This window comes from Lolium perenne, chromosome 4 (genome assembly GCF_019359855.2).
Source record: "Lolium perenne isolate Kyuss_39 chromosome 4, Kyuss_2.0, whole genome shotgun sequence".
In the NCBI taxonomy this organism is placed as follows: Eukaryota; Viridiplantae; Streptophyta; class Magnoliopsida; order Poales; family Poaceae; genus Lolium; species Lolium perenne.
In genome coordinates this window covers 74,994,927-75,011,784 of record NC_067247.2, presented here as the reverse complement: position 1 = coordinate 75,011,784, position 16,858 = coordinate 74,994,927, and the positions used below count along the sequence as shown (strand labels likewise).

Genomic DNA, 16,858 nt, shown 5'->3' with positions numbered 1-16,858 from the left:
AGTTACTCAAAGTGCTTGTCCGCGCCAAAAACTGCCTCCATTTTAGGATCAGTTCCGTCTCCCCTATGCACAAAAGTTACTATTTGTCATTTCTATATGAAAATAATAATTCTTCTAGTAAATAGTTCCGGAAGTAGAGAAAATGGCATCTCCTTTGGAAAGAGTAGGCTCGTTTCAACTCTCAAGTCGTTGCACTTTCGTGCAGCCGTTTCCTCGCTGGCTCCTTTTTCTCAAAACTGATACCGGGACCTTGCGTTTTTGTTTTATTTACTGGACTTGCCAGCGGAATTCCTTTACCTTTCAAGCAGAGAGCGATTTAGAACATTAGGTCGTGAGGCAGCACAAGGGAAACCGGCATCACGAATGAGAATTGCTGAGCTGCGAAAAGTGAGGTAACGATATTACTACTCCATTCGTGTTATCCAATATCAACTTAAGAAGGAAGCACGCGGGTACAGTATGACCCAGATGAAATTGAAGTTTTGAGAAGGTTTTCACGTGCTGAGCTAGAATTCTGATTTAGTTGTTCCTTGTCCGAATGAATGGAGTGGATGTGGATAGACCCGCGATTCGCTTGAGCATGAATGTGGATGAATTCTTTACTTTAGTAGGCGCTATCAGATTGATCCGTAAAAGGGTTTGTTCTATTATCTCACCTCGGTGTACCTTGATTGGTTACAGAATGGGTTGTTTTCTCACGTCAGAGTACGACTCCTGAGATGGGATAACCTCCAGGGCTTCTCCAGTGTCAACCAAAGGTAGCGATCGAAAAGCATACTACAGTAAGTAGATAGTAAAATACCTGATGTGGGTTGAAGATCACAACTTATAAAAAGGGGTGGGGTATAGAAGACTGGTCGGGTAGACGAGGCCAACTGCTTGTTATACGAGAAATCCACGAGCTATTCGGATTGATGGCTAACCGCCCCTATTTACTATGATATCTGTAATCGAAAGTATGCTAGCGAAGGAGGTATATCATGGGGTCCATAAGGTCCCGCACCCTAACCAATTGGGGCTGCTGCTAAGATGAAACACAATGCCTTAATCAATTATATATAAGGCAATAAGACCAAGAAGATCGCACATCTAAAAACATCATTGGAGCTGGCAGAAAAAGACCACAAGGAGACACAAAGCTACGTGTCTAAAATTGAGTAGGTGTTCAAGGACAATATGGTGACTCGGCAGGATTTCTCTGATCTTTTTGTTAGTCAACTGGTTGTGGAGAGATCAAGTGTCAACTGGTTCACTTGTGATTCGCAGACTAATACGACAGAAACGTATTTACGGCCTAAGCTAAGCGTTCACCCTCAATGCTTCGCTTCTCTACTGCTTGAGCAACTCGGTCAGCCGTCCACTTCAACTCTTCCTCAAGGACCCGCACCCTCGCCTCCGCGTCAACCTCTAACTCGTCATCTACAATGCATGAAATCTAGCTCTGAATGGATGCCAGAACATCTCGATCAAGTAAATCATGGACAAGATCTGAGTCACATGCTCCTCGAAAGTCACCAAACCCTGTGTCGTGTTATAGAAGTGGTCCGGGAGCTTGTCATTGAAGAGGCAAGGGAAGGCGTGGTGGAAGAGTGCTGGTGCGCCAACAGATGCTGGGGGAAGATTCCGGCTTTACGAGTGCAGAACCCTTTCCTGTGGATGATAAAGTCCCAAGACTGAGTGATGCTTACCATTTTGTACACCCCACGCGAGCCTCTATTTTTCCTTTGGAGTCGAGTGATTCTTGTTTTCGGTTATTAAAACAGAACTTACTACAGCTGTTATATCTCCGAATAGTTGAGTTGCAACCATTGCAGTGGAAAACCTAAGAGAATGGAAAGTGCGCCAAGCTCGGGATGGTATAGCTCGGTTATCCTCTTCTGTAGTGAATGATCTCATATAGGATTTGATAAAAAGAGTATGATTTCTAGAAGAGAGAGGATAAGGTATCCTGAAATTACGTATCATTTTCATGGTAAGATTTGATATTTCGAATTAGTGAGTAAAGCTAGTGGGAGATCCAGCAGCATATATTGGAACTTCTATAATTCTAGCTACCTTCATAACCACTAATGTACTGATACCATTAATAACAGCTAATGTCCTCCTACGCTGGGGTGATCAATTCCTATACTAATGCTAAAATCACATAGTTCAAGTGGCCATCAAATCACACTCCTGATACTGGATCCATTCAGATTCTAGCATTCATATTCTCATATATAGTCAATGTTTTTTCCAAGGGAGTTTGTAACGAGCAGGAATCGAACCTGCTCTATTCGGATTCTAGTCCGTCTAGATACCAATCGATAGTTTTTTTTAAGCAGTTCAGTGCCTCCTTAATCTGCGTAAGTGCTTTTCGCGCCCATGGTGGACGCGACAGGTTTTTTTTAAAGCGAGATCCCGCGCGCTCGATGTCTTAAAATCAGACCCCTTTTTTCCCTTTCCGTCTTTTACGTACAGGGATTACCGTCATTCTTACCCCTCTCAACCACGAGAATGACAAATCGTGGAGAGCCACATACCCTGCTTTCTGAGCCTGAATTCTATTTAGCTCAGCGAAATCAGAGAGCGCCGAAACGTACGCCGCATCTATCTTCCTCAAGTAGCTTTTTACTGGAAAAATGACAGATAAAAGAAAAATAAAAGAAACCAGAAGGAGGATACCTGAAAGTATAGAGATGGTAAACCTAGAGGGGGGGGGGGTGAATAGGTTTCTACAAATTTTAATTCTTTCTTTGCAATATTAGGCTTTGCGGAATATAAAGATGAGCCTAATGCAAACTAGGTGAAGCAACCTATATGAGGATACAACTAACTCGAGCACGAAGGCTCTCACGAGCGATTAAATCACAAGTAAGGAGTTCGGTTAGAGATAACCGATAGCACGCGGAGACGAGGATGTATTCCCGTGTTCCCTTGCTTTGCAACAAGGTACGTCACGTTTGGAGGAGTGGAGGTCCCACGAAGGATTCCCCGCGCCACGAAGGCTCACCCTATTCTCCGGAGCCTATCCCACGAAGGAATAGCTCACTCACTTGTGGTAGACTTTGAGGTAGCCTCCAAACCTTCACAATCTTGCCCGGAGCAAATCCACAGCCCGGATGCTTCCGGACTCCTCTTGCCTACCTAGGGTTTCCAAGGAACCCTAGGAAGCAAGCCTCTCAATGAATACAAGGGGGGAATGAGATTTGGCTTGGTAGAACGGTAGATCGGGTCCTCCTCTAATGATTCCCCGGAGGGATTTGAGTTTGGGTGGAGGAGGAGGGAGATCTGAGGCTTTTGGTGTTTCTAGCAATGGAGTAAGAGAGAGAGAGCTCAAGAACAGCTTGTAGTGTAGTGCCTAACTGTTCAGAGGTAGGAGAAGACCTATTTATAGTGTTCTTCGAAATACAGCCGTTGGTCACTTGCCACATCAGCAGATTCTTCGAGAAACCCAGTCAACCGGATTTGGCGCCGGACAGCCGGTCCACAGCTCGGCCAGACCGGGCCACAGACGGCCGCCGGTTTCCAACCGGAGCCGGGACCGGACTTGACCGGGCAGGCTTCTGAGCTTCTTGGATGTCGCCCGGATGTCACAGCGCAGTAATCCGATTGCTGACCGGGCCGCTCGGTCAGGAGCCCGGTCAGACCGGGCCGTGGACCGGAGCGGCCGGTTCGAAACCGGGCTGGTGACCGGACGCACACCGGAGAGCTTCTCTTCTTTACTGGAACTTGCCCGGATGGCACCGGTTCTGGGTCCCGGTTGGTGACCGGAGCTGCCCGGCGCCAGGGCTCGGTCGACCGGGCCCGTGACCGGCCGGGCTCGAAAAACTAGCTGATTTTTCGTCGAATTGGGGGGTCTCCCGTTGCCTTTTGTTCCATTGCTACACCATCATACCTCTTTGGCTAATACCTGAAAGTCATCTTGTAGGCATGTATTAGTCCAAATACTCTAGCACGGTGTCATAGATACCAAAATAATGGATAAGGGTAAAATACCCTTACAATCTCCCCCTTTTTGGTATACGATGACAAACCGAGCTAGAGTAACACATAGATATTATGATAAGCTCTAAACCTTGATTCCATATAAGATATTACGACAGCTCCCCCATAATGTGTGCACTTGGAGAATTTGCGTTTGAATGCAAAGTGCACCATTTGTGGAATATGAGAAGCTCCCCCAATATCTTTAGGAAACAAGCATGGTATGGACAAGTATATCAACATATATAAGCATAAAGCATGATTATCCATAAAGCATGATTATCCTAACATAGAGTAGCACACATAATAGTCGTCCATACATATCCATACATGAATTATTCAAAGTAGCAAATGGTTCTTGAGAAATCAAAGCAAATACGCACAAGCCATATAAAATCCAAATAAAGCAACTCCCATGGCTTGTGATAATCAAAGAACCCCGTGATTCTAGACTCTACTCTCTTCTCCCCCTTTGGCATCGGAACACCAAAAAGGCGAAGAAAAGAGGAGAGATGCTAGCGTCCCATCAATAGAACTCGTGCCCCGCGGATGGAGAGCTGCCATCACCATCCCCATCGTCATCCTCTTCATCATCATCCTCTTCATCATCATCCTCATGACCGTCATCATCCTCGTCATCATCATCATCAGCAGGAGGTGCATGAGCAAATCTAGGAGTAGGACCACCAAAGTACAGAGAAGGATCAAAGTTCTGGAACATCTCATCAGTGAGAAGAGGCATCTTCCAGTCTGGTGCATGGACAGGCTCCAACTCAGGGCCAGGAGGAGGGATAGGCACATTCCTAGCAGCCATGAACTCATTTTGGCGCCTCCTTGTCTCTTGGTTCAAAGAGAGACTTTGATGTGCAACATCATTTGTATTTTTGCACATCTGCCATAAGCGAGAGAAGAACCGTGCGACACCACGCTGTGGGCGACGAGAGGAGCTGGAGCTAGCATGGTCATGGCGTGCCTTGGACCGGCGCTCAGAGGGCATCATTTCAGGAACATCCGGGTTATCACCTTGAGCAGGTACTTTGAACGCTTCCATCCTGACCCGCTCACCTAAAGTATTGAGAGGTGCGGGCACAACCTTGTTGATGAGCAGCTGAACGTACTGGGCAAGATTAGGAGTCAACCTCTCGCGAACACAGCGCCGTAACTCGCAGTAGATGAGATCACAGCCATCAATAGGTTGCCGGTGCTCAGGGAGACAGTAGTACATCAAGTTCAGATGATATGCACGGCATTCACTTGTATCGCCGGACTTGCTGATGAGAGTCTCACGGAAGAGCTTGGCAAGTAAGAGGTAGGAGTAGTACATCCGGAGATGGTGGGAGGTCCAGGTGTGGGTTCGGCGGATAACAACCAGCAATGTCCCCACGGTTGAACTTCTCACAGAATATATCTTGAAGCCAGAAGTACGCCTCCACCAAACCCCAATGCTTCACGAAATCAAGATAGTTGCAAGTGTATTTCTATTTGCCGGTCATCCAAGTCATAGTCCGAGCCGCATCATCATGGAAAAAGATCGTGTGCGATGAAAGCCCTGCCTCACCAAGGTTGGACAATAGCACCCATCAGTAGGTGTCAAGCACATAAGATCATACAATCCCATCCGCCTCAAGGTCGCAACCACAAAGCGGAACTTGGTGGCTTCATACATTCCAATGACATCCTTGATGGCCTTGGGCATAACAATGGTGCCTTTCTTCATGTGCTCGCGGGAGTCATAGAAGTCATCCCACATGACTTGCTGTGTGTTGGTCTAGAAAAATTGATCTCCCCCTGTGTAAGTGGGTTCCGCAAAGCGATAGGGGTTGGACTCTCTGAGTCTTCTCCATGCCCCAATATGCACATTACCAACATGGAAATCTGGCAGTACCTCATCACCATCCTGTGCTGCCTCTTTATCTTTCCTCTTATTGGCAGATTTCTTGATTCTGCCTCCAGTTGAGCTGCCACCTCCCGTAGTCTGAGGAGCACGACCAGTGGAGCGCCGTGGTGGAACCCCGGAGCGCCTCCCTCTCTTGGCAACATGGCCAAGGTCCGCATCAGTCCATTCATCACCTGTGAATCAGCATAATAGGGCAAGGATAGCAAAGAGGTAAGTGTACATGTCATCAGCATATGTGAGGAAACCAAAAGCATAGCCTATATTCAAGTGTCTCGACGAGATCATGCGAAAAAGCTGGGTGAGCCGGCGCAGGAGCCGGTCCGACCGGACGACAGACCGGACGAGCCGGTTGGCCATCCGGTTGACCGGGCTGTGCGCCGGACCAGCCGGTCGAGAGACCGGTCGACCGGGCTGTGGACCGGATCATGCTGAGTTGTGATGTTTGCCCAGAAATTCGACATAAAATCATGCAAAACTCACAAACTTGAACATAGATTATACCAGGAGAGTGAACAATGTGCATAGGAGGGGTGTGACACTCTAGGTGGCATGAGGACTTACTAACCCTAACCCTAACCCTAACTTTTCTCAACTTTCCTCAACAATGAGCAATGTGGGAGGGAAAGCAAGAGGGAGAGGGATAGGGAGAAAGATTTACCCGAAGACATTGTCCTCTTGGCCCAAGTGAGCAAGAAGAACGCGTGAAGAAGGCTCGAGGACCAAATCCCCACGATCTCCCAAACGAGCTTGAGAGGGACCAAATCCTTTGGTGAAGGTGCTTGAGAGATCCCGATCTATGGTTGTGTGAAGTTTGGGGAGAATCTAGTGGGGGGAAGTGCCTAGGATGTAGTGGAGATGGTGGAGGCGGCGGCCATGGAGGTTTGAGAGGTGGGGGATAATGAGGAAGAAGATCCCCAAGGGGTATCCTCTTCAAAACATAACAGCACGCACGCGCCGGCTCAGGCGCCCGGTCAGCCGGGCCAAAGGACCGGACGATCCGGCGCACAGGCCGGTCCGACCGGGCCAGTGACCGGCCAGAGTCAATTTTCCCAAAAATGTGTCATTTTGCCTCATTTTGCCCCTAATCTTTGTGTAAATGTGTGTGAGTGCTCATATGATGACATGTACATATAGATAGATAGATGATGATGAGATGAGCATAGACATGGGGTTGGGAAACACAAAGTTCTCTAGGCATACCCATTGGAGTGAAAATGCAAACAAGATACAAATAGCTACAATGGGCATGATTCGAAGTATATCAAGAATCATAAGAGCATTTTGAAATAGTTTTTGCAATAAGATCATTTGGCCTTATATAGTCAAATCAAGTTGTAATGAAGGCTCAATGAGGGGCGGGGGATTACTCCCCCTATGTGAAAGCGCAAATGTCATGAGACCTCGAAGAGACATGCTTGGGTCCATATAATGACATTGGGTCTATTTATGTTGCACACATAGGTATGCATCATACCAAGATATGGTAGAATGACTATCCCCATATGTGCTATGCCTCTAAGCTAGATAGCAAGATAAATGCAAGAATATAGTGCAAGAAGTTAATCAATCCAAGTTTTTAGGATCAAGAATACCAAGTTCTCCTCTCAAGTTAACAAAGCGGGCTTCATCCAAAGGCTTAGTGAAAATATCCGCCAATTGGTAGGTTGTTCCCACATGAGTGAGATCAATATCCTTATTGGCAACATGATCACGTAGGAAGTGATGGCGAATGTCAATATGTTTGGTGCGACAATGTTGAACCGGGTTGTTGGCGATCTTTATTGCACTTTCATTGTCACAAAGAAGAGGCACCGTACCAAGAGACACACCATAGTCTTTCAAGGTTTGCTTCATCCATAACAATTGAGTGCAACAAGATGCCGCGGATATGTATTCGGCTTCGGCGGTGGATAGGGCGGTGGAGTTTTGTTTCTTGGATGACCAACTCACCAATGACCGACCAATAAATTGGCAAGCCCCGGAGGTAGACTTCCGATCAACCTTATCACCGGCCCAATCGGAATCCGAATAGCCAATGAGTTCAAAGGTTGACCCCTTTGGATACCATAGCCCGAGAGTAGGAGTGAGAACAAGGTATCTTAGTATCCGTTTGGACCGCCACTAAATGGCTCTCCTTGGGAGCGGATTGAAAACGAGCACACATCCCTACACTTAGCATGATATCCGCCTAGAGGCACAAAGGTAGAGCAAGGATCCTATCATGGGAGCGGTATACCTTTATGTCCACATCCTTCTCACCGTCACATGAACCAAGTTGCCCCTTTACGGGCATGGGTGTCTTCATTGGACTTGCATTGGTCATGTTGAATTTCTTGAGCATGTCCTTCACATACTTTTCTTGAGAGATGAAGGTGCCTTTTGCAAGTTGCCTCACTTGGAAGCCTAGAAAGAACTTCAGCTCTCCCATCATGGACATCTCAAATTTCCTAGTCATCAATAGCTCAAAAGCTTTGTTATGATTGGGGTTAGTTCCACCAAAAATAATATCATCAACATATATTTGACATATAAAGAGGCCACCCCCTTTAACCCGCTTGGTGAAAAGGGTGGAATCGACCGTACCCATGCAAAACCCATCATCTAGTAAGAAATCCCTCAAAGAACTCATACCAAGCACGTGGAGCTTGCTTGAGACCGTAGAGTGCCTTATGGAGTAAATACACGTGGTTGGGTCGGCATGGGTCTTAAACCCGGGTTGAGCCACATATGCGGTTTCTTTTAGGGGACCATTCAAAAATGCACTTTTCACATCCATTTGATATAATTTGAAATTGTGGAAAGATGCAAATGCAAGCAAAAGACGAATAGCTTCAAAGACTCTACCGCGCAAAGGTATCCTCAAAATCCATACCTTCTATTTGGGCAAACCCTTGCGCCACTAACCTTGCTTTGTTTCGTATAACAATGCCATTCTCATCTTACTTGTTCTTGAATACCCATTTGGTCCCAATGACATTGATGCGATGATCCTTGGGTCTCAACTAGAGACCATACTTCATTACGAGTGAAACACTCCAATTCTTCTTGCATGGCAATTACCCAATCCGGATCGACCAAGGCTTCATGTACCTTAAGTGGTTCAAAACTAGACACAAAAGCATGATGTTGACAATAAGTGATAAGTAATGCATGGTGTCTACGAGTTACCACTCCTCTTGAGATGCTACCAAGGACTTGATCCACTTTCATGTCACTTGCCCTTGTAGCGGCCTTGATCTTCCAACGGTTCCTTCATGATCAATGAATTCATCTCTTGCTAGTACTTGATCATGAGGGACCACTTGAGCTTGATCATGAGTTGAGGATGTTTCTTGATCGTCATCATGATCTTGCTCCATGGAATGAGGGTCTTCTTCTTGTTCTTCGGATTGAGACTCATCTTGAGTGGAGGGTGGTTCTTGAGTTGCACTTGATGGTTCGGCTTGAGTTGAGCTAGGCTCTACTTGTGGCGTGCTTGAGACATCTACTCCATCATCTTGATCATCATTATGAACCTCCATGGGCCGGATGTGTCCAATGCCCATATGCTTGATGGCACTAGATGGATCAACATCATTACCTGCAACACATGGAACAACTTGCTCCACTTGGGAGCCATTATCCTCCAAGAACACCACGTCACAGGATACTTCAATAGTCCCGGAGGACCGGTTGTAGTATCTATAGGCGTGAGAGTTCTCCGCATATCCAACAAATATACCCTCTATGGTTCTAGTTTCAAATTTACCGAGCTTTCCTTTGTTGTTCTTAACAAGGCATTTGCATCCAAAGACACGAATATACATGACATTAGGCTTGTTACCTGTGAAGGAGCTCGTATGGGGTTTTGTTGTGGAGGGGACGGAGGAAGAGCCGGTTGGAGTAGTGGACGGCCGTAGAGATGGCTTCTCCCCAAAAGTTGTTGGGTGAGTTGAATTCACTCAACATGGTTCTTGCCATCTCAATGATAGTCCGGTTCTTCCTTTCAACAACGCCGTTTTGTTGAGGGGTGTATGGCGCCGAAAACTCATGCTTGATGCCCTCATCATCCACAAACTCTTGCATAGTGTAGTTCTTGAACTTCCCGGTGCCATTGTCGGTCCTAATTGCCTTGATCTCGGATTCATACATACGTTGAGCTTTCTTGGCGAAGGTGATGAACTCTCTATGGGTCTCGTCCTTAGACTTAAGGAGAAAGACCCAAGAGTATCTTGAGTAATCATCAACAATGACAAGTCCATACTTGCTTCCACCAAGAGTATCATAGTGTGATGGCCCAAAGAGGTCCAAATGAAGGAGCTCCAAAGGCCTAGATGTGGTAACAATACTCTTGATGGGATGCTTCTTCTTGAGTTGCTTTCCGGCTACACATGCACTACAAACACGATCTTTCTCAAAAGAAACACCGGTTAGTCCCACAATATGCTCACCCTTTAGGAGTTGTTTAAGATTCCTCATGTTAACATGACCAAGGCGGCGATGCCACAACCATCCTTCGTCATGCTTGGCCGCCATTAGACATGTGGAGAAGGAGGGGCTCTCTTTCGAGAGGTCAACCACATAAAGGTTGTTCTCCACAAATCCAACAAGGACCAATTTGAGATTGTCACTCCTAAAGACTTGCACATAATATTTAGTGAAATATGAATTGTACCCGGCATCGGCAAGATGATATATAGAAAGTAAGTTATAGCCAAGGTGTTCAACAAGCATAACCGTCTCAAGGCACAAGTCCTTAGAGATTGCTACCTTGCCATACCCAAGTACCTTTCCCTTTGAGTTGTCACCAAAGGTAATGCTTGACTTCTTGTGGATATCTTCAATGAATTGATCAAGCACACCTTTTCCTCCGGTCATATGATTGGTGCATCCACTATCAAACACCCATTTTGGACCACCGGAGGAATACCCCTACAAAATCAAGTAGAGGATTTAGGAACCCATCGATTAATGGGTTCCTTTGCAATGGCAACAATATCTTTTGGTACCCAAATTGAGTACTCTCTATAAGCATAGCCATTAGGAGGGCCAACATAGTTAGCATAGACATCACCATAATAATCAACAAATAATGCATAGTGATCGTTTGGCCCCGTGTGGGCACCACTAGTGGCTTTGCCCTTTGAGGCTTTGCCATAGTTAGTGACCTTCTTGTTCTTATTTTGAGCGGGTTTCTCCTTCTTGTAGTTGTTCTTCTTGTGGGACTTGGGAGTATATCCAAGTCCATACTTTTGATTGTTTGACCTTTGCTTGCTCAAGAGGTCATCCAATCCCATCTTGTTCTTGGCGGTGGTGAACTTTGCAAGTTCCTTTGTTAGCCTAACATTTTCCTCAAGAATAGATGCTTGCTCACAAGAAGATTCATTAGGATGATAGTCAAGACCATATTTGGTCACCAAGGACTCAAGATATGCATTGGTCTCAACATGCAAAGAAAGTTCCTCTTGTAAACGAACATGTTCCTCAACAAGTTTAGCATGCTCACTAGTAAAGGAAATGGAGGGACAAGCAAGCTTTTCAACATCAATGGAATCCTTTATTGATCCAAGAGCCTTTTTGTAGGATTCTTGAAGTAGATCATGATTCTCTCCAAGTTTCTTGAGCTCATCCTTGACAAGCTTGTTAGCTCTTTCAAGGTGGTCAAGATCCCTAGTGAGAGAAGCATGAGCAACTTCAAGTTTCTCCTTTGAAGCATTGAGCTCTTGGGTCAATAATTGAGCCCTATCAATAGTTTCTAGGTCCTTAACTTTATCAAGTTCATAAGTTTCAATTTGTTGCTTAAGGCCTTGAGATATGCACCTTTCGGTTTTTAGCTCTTGTCTTAGGAGATCGAATCTCCGTTCCTTCTCATTCAATTGATATTCTAATTCCTCAATGGACTCATCCTTTTCTTTGAGTGAGTCCATCAAGAAATCAAACTTGACAAGAGCTTCACCACAAAGGGTGCATCTAACATCATAGAGTTCCTTAAGCATAATTAATTCTTCTTGATCTTCGTTTTCATCATCAAGAACACTAGATAGGGAAGGTGGAGGTTCCATTACCTTGGTTTCCCTTGCCATAAGACAAGAGCCAATGATTGGAGAGGAGGGAGAGTCATCGGAGTCATCATCTTGAGTTGTTCTTGCCATGAAGGAAGAGCCAACATCATTCTCCGTGGAGTAATCTTTGGAGTAGTCATATGTGAAGAGTGACCCGGGCTTAGAGTAAGCTAAACCGGCCACTCCGGCCTCCTTCTCCTCATCTTCCTCTTCTTCATCGGACAAGTACTCGGCCCCAACAAAAGCTCTTCCCTTGTTCTTCTTGTACCGATCGTTGATTGGGTTCGGCTTCAATCTTGGCTTGACCCCTTTGATGAACTTTGGCTTGTCTACCCTTTTTCTCATAAGGGCACTCATTTGCAAAGTGGTTATCTTCATCACAATTGTAGCAAGTTCTCTTCTTCTTCTTGTCATTGAGGAGCATTGGGAACTTTGCCTTGTACTTCTTGGCAAAGAAAGCAAAGTCGGTAGCAATGTCACTAGTTCAAGTCATCTCTTCATCTTCTCCAATCTCATAGTCTTCTTTGCTTTCATGGTCGGCTCTAGCTTTGAGAGCAAGGTTGTGTGACGCTTCATGGTTGTGTGAGGCTTCATCAACACGGTTCATTGCCTTGAGCCTCTTCCCTTTGGCCATGCTTTCATTGGCGGCCACATAGGAGACTAGATCATCGGAGTTGAGATCGGCACTCTTGGTCATGATTTGCAAGTTGAGTCCAAGGTTGGTGTCTTCTTGTTTGACGGCAATCATAGCAATGACCTTGGATTTTATGAAGGCTTCGTTCATCTCAAATCCGTCATTATACTTCTCAACACCAAGTCCCTTGACCCTTACTTTCAGAGCACCAAGCCTAGCATAGGCATCAAATATGGATTCTCCATCTCGAATCATGAATTGGTAGGCCTCTTGCTTTGCGGTCTCATAGAGAGCTGATTGGATCAAATCGGTTCCCTCTTGGAGTACTACGATCCGATCCCACAACTCTTTAGCGGAGACAATGTCATCGACTTGATCAAGAAGCTTGCGGTTGATGCCACTTCTAATCTTGTCACGTGCGGATGCATTGAGTTGACGGTTGTAGAACTCGGTGGAGGTCAACCGAGTAGGATCTTGTGGCTCCCGATGTCCATGAACAATGAGCTCCCATAGCTCCACACCTGCTGCGAATATGAGATTCCATAGCAGATTTCCAATGTGGAAAGTGAGTTCCATCGTAATGGGGAACGGTCCCACTATGGTTTATATGAGGCATGGGTGAAGTGTTTCTAGGATAGTCATGGTTAACATCATGGTAGGATTCCTTAGAGGCCGAAGCCCCACTAGAAGTTCCTCCCAGCTAGGTTCTTAAGCATGGCGTCATTTCGCCATTTGGTTTTGTAGCTCATCCTCCTTTTTCTTCTTCTCGGCCTCATATGCCAAGAATCTAGATTTCATCTCTTTAACCGAAAGGTTAGAGTCTTCATCTAGACCCTCGAAGAGTTTATCCATCTCAATCTTAAGGCGGTGAAGCCCTTAATAAGAGTCCAGGCTCTGATACCAATTGAAAGTATAGAGATGGTAAACCTAGAGGGGGGGGTGAATAGGTTTCTACAAATTTTAATTCTTTCTTTGCAATATTAGGCTTTGCGGAATATAAAGATGAGCCTAATGCAAACTAGGTGAAGCAACCTATATGAGGATACAACTAACTCGAGCACGAAGGCTCTCACGACGATTAAATCACAAGTAAGGAGTTCGGTTAGAGATAACCGATAGCACGCGGAGACGAGGATGTATTCCCGTGTTCCCTTGCTTTGCAACAAGGTACGTCACATTTGGAGGAGTGGAGGTCCCACGAAGGATTCCCCGCGCCACGAAGGCTCACCCTATTCTCTGGAGCCTATCCCACGAAGGAATAGCTCACTCACTTGTGGTAGACTTTGAGGTAGCCTCCAAACCTTCACAATCTTGCCCGGAGCAAATCCACAGCCCGGATGCTTCCGGACTCCTCTTGCCTACCTAGGGTTTCCAAGGAACCCTAGGAAGCAAGCCTCTCAATGAATACAAGGGGGGAATGAGATTTGGCTTGGTAGAACGGTAGATCGGGTCCTCCTCTAATGATTCCCCGGAGGGATTTGAGTTTGGGTGGAGGAGGAGGGAGATCTGAGGCTTTTGGTGTTTCTAGCAATGGAGTAAGAGAGAGAGAGCTCAAGAACAGCTTGTAGTGTAGTGCCTAACTGTTCAGAAGTAGGAGAAGACCTATTTATAGTGTTCTTCGAAATACGGCCGTTGGTCACTTGCCACATCGCCAGATTCTTCCGAGAAACCCGTCAACCGGATTTGGCGCCGGACAGGCCGGTCCACAGCCCGGTCGACCGGGCCACGATCGGCCGAGCCGGTTTCCAACCGGAGCTGGGACCGGGACTTGACCGGCAGGCTTCGGGCTTATCGGATGTCGCCCGGATGTCACAGTTGTACCGTTGTCGATCGTCTTGGTCAGAGTCTCGGTCGAACCGGGCCGTGGACCGGAGCGCCGGTTCGAAACCGGGCTGGTGACCGGACGCACACCGGAGAGCTTCTCTTCTTTCTTGGAACTTGCCCGGATGGCACCGGTTCTGAGTCCGGTTGGACCAGGGCTGCCTGAGCGCCGGGGCGGTCCGACCGGGTTCCCGTGGACCGGCCGTGCTCGAAAAACTAGCTGATTTTTCGTCGAATTGGGGGGGTCTCCCGTTGCCTTTTGTTCCATTGCTACACCATCATACCTCTTTGGCTAATACCTGAAAGTCATCTTGTAGGCATGTATTAGTCCAAATACTCTAGCACGGTGTCATAGATACCAAAATAATGGATAAGGGTAAAATACCCTTACAATACCCTTATCTATAAGGGAAAGATTACACACCAAAGTTATTAATTCCCCCTTTTGCATTTCTTTAGTCTATCGTGACAACTCCTCTTCCCCCTTATTTACCCCCTTGTGGAGTGATACGTCTCCGACGTATCGATAATTTCTTATGTTCCATGCCACATTATTGATGTTATCTACATGTTTTATGCACACTTTATGTCATATTCGTGCATTTTCTGGAACTAACCTATTAACAAGATGCCGAAAGGCCAGTTGCTGTTTTCTGCTGTTTTTGGTTCCAGAAAGGCTGTTCGGGCAATATTCTCGGAATTGGACGAAATCAACGCCAAACCTCCTATTTTTCCCGGAAGGCTCCAGAACACCGAAGAAGAGTCGGAGAGGGGCCAGGGGGCCACCACACCACATGGCGGCGCGGGCCAGGCCTAGGCCGCGCCGGCCTAGGGTGTGGCGCCCCCAGGTGCCCCCCTGCGCCGCCTCTTCGCCTATAAAAGCCCTTTCGACCTAAAAACGCAGTACCAATTGACGAAACTCCAGAAAGACTCCAGGGGCGCCGCCGCAATCGCGAAACTCCAATTCGGGGGACAGAACTCTCTGTTCCGGCACCCTGCCGGACGGGGAATTGCCCCCGGAGCCATCTCCACCGCCGTCTTCACCGCCATCGCTGCTTCCATGATGAGGAGGGAGTAATCCACCTCCGAGGCTGAGGGCTCCGCTGTAGCTATGTGGTTCATCTCTCTCCCATGTACCTCAATACAATAATCTCATGAGCTGCTTTTCATGATTGAGATTCATATGAGTTTGTATCACAATTTATCTATGTGCTACTCTAGCAAAGTTATTAAAGTAGTTCTATTCCTCCTGCACGTGTGTAAAGGTGACAGTGTGTGCACCGTGTTAGTACTTGGTTTATGCTATGATCATGATCTCTTGTAGATTGCGAAGTTAACTATTGCTATGATAATATTGATGTGATCTATTCCTCCTGCATATGCATGAAGGTGATAGTGTGCATGCTATGTTAGTACTTGGTTTAGTCTATTGATCTATCTTACACTATAAGGTTACTTAAATATGAGCATTATTGTGGAGCTTGTTAACTCCGGCATTGAGGGTTCGTGTAATCCTACGCAATGTGTTCATCATCCAACAAAAGTGTAGAGTATGCATTTATCTATTCTGTTATGTGATCAATGTTGAGAGTGTCCACTAGTGAAAGTGTAATCCCTAGGCCTTGTTCCTAAATACTGCTGCGTTACTACTGCTTGTTTACTGTTTTACTGTGTTACTACTGCTGCAATACTACCACCATCAACTACACGCCAGCAAGCTATTTTTTGGCACCGTTGCTACTGCTCATACTTATTCATACCACCTGTATTTCACTATCTCTTCGCCGAACTAGTGCACCTATTTGGTGTGTTGGGGACACAAGAGACTTCTTGTTTTGTGGTTGCAGGGTTGCATGAGAGGGATATCTTTGACCTCTTCCTCCCTGAGTTCGATAAACCTTGGGTATCCACTTAAGGGAAAACTTGCTGCTGTTCTACAAACCTCTGCTCTTGGAGGCCCAACACTGTCTACAGGAAAGGAGGGGGAACGTAGACATCAAGTACTTTTCTGGCGCCGTTGCCGGGGAGGAAAGGTAAAAGGCACTCATACTTCGGTTCCAGGTAAAGTACTTTTCTGGCGCCATTGTGTTTGTGCTCGAAGCTATTTCCTTTAGATCCTGCAATTGCAACTTTTTGTTTCTTGTTTTACACTAGTAAGGCATAATGGAAAACATCTGTGAGCTCTTTGTACTATTTCCTGAGTCAAGACATGAATGGTTTAATGCGAAAATTAAAAAACCCATGGAACATATTAGCATGAATACTTTGAATACCATTGTTGCTAATGATATGGAAAATTCTAAGCTTGGGGAAGCTGGCTTTGATGAGCATGATATTTTTAGTCCCCCAAGCATTGAGGAGAAAATTTTCTTTGATGATACTTTGCCTCCTATTTATGATGATTACAATGATATTGGTCTTTTAGTACCACCTGTTATGGAGGATAAATTTGATTATGATTACAATATGCCTCCTATATATGATAGCTACTTTGTTGAA

At 46.0% G+C, this 16,858-nt stretch overlaps 1 long non-coding RNA gene across 1 annotated transcript; it reads right to left on the bottom strand.

The window, feature by feature from the left end:
- Positions 1-2,344: 2,344 nt before the first annotated feature.
- On the bottom strand, positions 2,345-14,858 carry LOC139830479 (uncharacterized). Its single transcript, XR_011742579.1, has 2 exons — positions 14,756-14,858; positions 2,345-2,664 (listed from the first exon to the last, which is right to left on the bottom strand). It is a non-coding gene; the product is annotated as an uncharacterized lncRNA (long non-coding RNA).
- Positions 14,859-16,858: the final 2,000 nt, after the last annotated feature.